This window comes from Acyrthosiphon pisum, chromosome X (genome assembly GCF_005508785.2).
Source record: "Acyrthosiphon pisum isolate AL4f chromosome X, pea_aphid_22Mar2018_4r6ur, whole genome shotgun sequence".
Taxonomy (NCBI): Eukaryota; Metazoa; Arthropoda; class Insecta; order Hemiptera; family Aphididae; genus Acyrthosiphon; species Acyrthosiphon pisum.
Window position 1 is genome coordinate 94237866 of NC_042493.1, and position 4868 is coordinate 94242733.

Here is a 4868-nt window from a genome sequence, read left to right on the forward strand (position 1 = left end):
TTTTATCAACAAATAAAATTTAATTGATATTTTTAGAAAAAAACTAAAAAAAAATGGAAAAAGAAAATGTCTCTAAACAGTTCAAAATAAATCAAAATATTTTGAAAATGTTATCGTGTATAGAAAAAGGAAATATAAACAACCATTGAAAATTTCATGTATCTACGGTCATTTGTTTTAAAGTTACACCAAAAACCAAATTCAATTTTGTGAAAAATCGAGTTTGCGTAAAAATTCCCGTTTTTCCTTAATTTTTCTTTTGTTTTTCCCGGCGCTTTTGAAAACTACTGGGAAAATTTTGACCTTCCCAATGCACCAACGATATTCACTTTCTGATCGAACAAGATACTGAAGTTGAAAATCGTATCATTATTTCAACTACTTATCGTGTACACAGACACAAAAAAAAATAAAAAAAAAACACACATCATTGTAAACTCAATACATTCATCGTTCCACTCAGAATCTAAAATAGATTGCGTACTTCTATTAACTCAATTATATTAGCTAGCAATAAAGAGCTATGAGTCAGATATTTTAATAAAACTTGATTTTCAAAAAGTTATTAATAATTTTGTTCAAATAACATCACGAATAGTACCAGGCATTTAATTTTAATTACTTGACATTATAATTTTATTATTCTATATTTCATTACTTTTATTTAAGTTAAGGGAATAGTATTTATATAAAGCAAAATAGATAATATTATGATTACATAACTTAATTTACTCGATTTGATTGTTTTTAAGATTATTTATTATTAAATGGGAAGTTATAATTGTTACTACTACTAAAAATGATAATAAATGTTATTTCATAAGTAAACAAATATATTTTCTTGTTTATGTATAAGGGGCCCCCACAAAGCATTCCGCCAGGGGCACATACTAAAATAGTAAAATTCACCCATGATAATAGTGTTGGGAAAAATAAACGGTCGCGAAACTAGCTAATGCTGTTCGATTAATAATATGATGGCGCGGGCGTAGTTTTAATACTACTACGTACTATTAATAAACGATGTTTGTTTTAAATTATTAGTGACTGCCTAGGATCCGAAATTCGGAATCACCTCATTTGCAATTATTTTTACTACATATAAGCGCACAGTATACCTGAAAAGAAAATGGCTGAATTACATAATACTGAAACACTTCAAGAACTCGATAAAATCATTAAAGACGTCATAAACAAGATAATCAACGACATTGAATACGAAGTCATGGATACAACATTGAGCATATTTGACAAATTTGAAGAAGAACCGACTATTGAAGATTTGGAGGGCCTGTTGTACTATACAAAATGCTTCACGGGCGACGATTCATCAACGATCATTCCACTGTGACGATGAATCCAGGATGGGACCAGTTGAATTGTACCAAGACGAAACAAGATTATCCCCATCGGCATGCCACACCATAGCTCGTAGGTTGTAATGAACTGATAACGACATATAGTGTAGATAATAATATAACTTTGACATATTTAATTCAATATGTATATAAATATAAATTACAGTAACAGTTTATTTATTTTTGTTTTTAGTGTGTACAACAGGCAAAAAGTGGCAAAGAACTTGATCTAAAAAATGTATACGATAAATATATTTTCTGGCCATCATTAAAAAGTATTCATTATACATCATCACACATTTATTATTTTCCTCATTGTTTAGTATTTTAACTTAAGAATAAAAAATGCATAATAATACTCAAATAACACAAAACCAATCAAATAAATCAAATATGTCGACAATATATTTTTTATGTGAAATTAAATCAATCATATGCAGTGGTGTAGCTAGGAGGGTGTTTTTGGTGTTAAAACACCCACTCTGGTCGTATTTATATTAAAAATATGATGTTTAAAAAAATAGGAATACCATCATTTGGTCGTGGTAAAATGTATTCTGTTATTACATGTTCAAACACTGTGGTCAACGTTACTTACATTCCGGCCAGTCCAGGACATTAGCGTGACGTCACGCTCGAGACGATTCAGCACAATTTGTTCGTCTTGCACTTAAGTTCATTGTAATCAATTAAGCTGCAGAGTATGGTGCTTACTCCAAGGAAGGCGGCCGTACAGAGGGCATTCGTTGATTGCCTACAAACGGCCGTGATGAGGTTTAAGAGAACCGTCTCGGTGACGGTCCCCGAGCTATTCTCGGTTTCGCGACGAAGCTGCGGTGACGTAAAAACGACTATTGAACGTTTGAGGTCCTCTTTGAGCTGTATTTTAAAAATTGAAGTGTGTGTGATACATGATAAAATAATGTTAAAATGATTCTATAACTGTTGATCATAATTGCATAATCCATCACATGTGGAATGGAATCGGTCACGTCCCGTCCCGGGTTTTAGTATTACCCTTTTTTTCTCGATGAACGCTGAGACATCCAACACTTTTAATCCGCCACAGAATTGCGAAACGGGATACAATATACTGTGTAGCACGTAACAACAATACATTATGATCTTAACTAATTACAATTAGAAATTTTCATTTGTAAACTTCAAATATACTGTATAGTATTGGCTGGAGATCAAATTCACGATTAAAGAAATCAATCGTAATACGTAACAAGTAGTAACGACTTAACATTCATAACATAATATCAACACACAGCTTTTTATTTTTTATTTACATTACTATCGGGCTTAAAAAATGTTTTAATAGTTTATCATTTGGAATTCATACATTGAACGCATAAATGCATAATATTTCAGTCAATCTAACAAAACAGGTTATAAAAATAATATTTTAACAATCCTTACTCAAACCAATATTATATACTACTATGATCGTAAAGTTAATGAAAAAAAAATTAAAAGGTAAAGTTAATGAACAAAAAATAATGAAAGATAATGTATTTTAGATTTAGCATGATTGGCACTCAATAATTATCTTGAATGTAACACGGCGTTTAGTGTATGCAATATTGATACTTACGATCGACAATTACCACACTTTAAACATAATAATTATATTATAATAACCAGTGCACATAACTTATAATTATAAAAAGGTTGTTATACGCATAATAATATTCCCTTAAAAATATTCACAAATGAGCACAAATATGCACTAAAAATCTAAAATATGCAAAAACACATATCATGAATGAAAAAAAAGTGTCAAACTTTTATTTTTTACAAAACAATAATACACCGAAATTGTTTGTTCTATCGTCGTTAGTATTCGATAGTAACAGCGACATCGGTTTATAGTTTTTCTATAATTGTACGTATGATTTCAAAGTTTTCACAAAAGTAATTATAATAACAATAATATGGATGTTGTGTCGTTACCTACATATCGGCTTTAATAATTATTAATCCGTTAATAAATTGTCCTCCTTACAAAACCATACAAGTTGTACACCATAAACTATTTTGGTATATCATTGCATCTAATATTACGAAAATCGTTAACAACGAGTCTTAATAATTAACTAAAAATATATTTAGTGCCTACTTCAATTCGTATAATAGTAGTAGCTAGTGACAAATTGTAAAAATCAAATTTTTAAGATCTCAAATCCAAAAAACTTAGTGTCGTCTGATTGTTGTACTAAAATAAAATTCAGACATCTCCATTTATATGATATTTTTGTATTTTACAATCAGATTTGTCTTATTGTTTCTCAAAAATCTTCATTTTAATTGATCTTTCCATTTGCATTATATTAATATTGATTAAACTTTACAAATGTATTCAATATTTACGTTGTATTATCTTTTGTTTGTATTACTCTAAATGTTGAATTTAATAGTTATGTTCTAGAAGCAAATCCAATGTCTATTATTATATTATTGTTCATTATACTTGTATTTATTCATATAGTTTTATAATGCACATTTTCTTATACATAACGCATATACCTTCAGTGGTGTAATTACGAAGCAATACTTATGAAAGCATGTGTTACCAGTTACTAACAGCATCATTGGTTACTAGTTTTTCAAGAATTATACTTCAATGTTTTTCAATGTTTTTTAAATGTGATATGTGACCATACAATTTTCCAAATATTTTGATTTGTTTTTAGCTGTTAATGGACATTTTCAATTTTCAATTGTTTAATTTTTGTTTCTATAAATATCAATACAATTTTATTTGATGGTCAACAAGTGTGAAAAATTAATTCAAAGTTTCTGATATATTGTTATAATAGTAGATGAAAAATATTAAAATTACATGGACACAATTTTAAGCATTTAAAGTCTGAAATTTGACAAAAATACCTTTTCAATTTCAAACTTAAAAACTATTTTGGAGTTGAAAATTTATTAAATTTTGAAATTTTGAAACTATGAATTGAAAGTTTAAAACAAGGTACCACGTAAGTATTTAATTCTGTAACAAAAAATTCTAAAAATATATACATATACGGTGGTTTTTGTAAAGTTATTTCAAGTTCAAATTTGGATGAAATTACATATTAAATAACCAATAATAACGATTTTAGTTATGTTTTGTAATTTTATAATATTAAGTCAACTTACCGCTACCGTAATAATAATAAGTAATTACAATTTAAATATGATACGCAATATCCATAACTGACAAATCGTCTCCACTCAGAATCGTTTTTCGTTTAAAATGATAAAATACCATTTAATTTAAATATAACACATAATCTATTGCAGTAGGTAACTCTAATTTTCAACAGAACTGTTGGTAGTAACCCTGATATTTTTTCATTTTTGACAACATTTTTGTTTTTAATTACATGTAAATCAACATAAAAACTTTGTCACAAATGAAAAAATGTTAGGGTCACAACTCACAACCAACATTTCTATTGTACTTTATGGTATTTTATCATTGCATACGAAAAACGATTCTGGGTGAAGAAG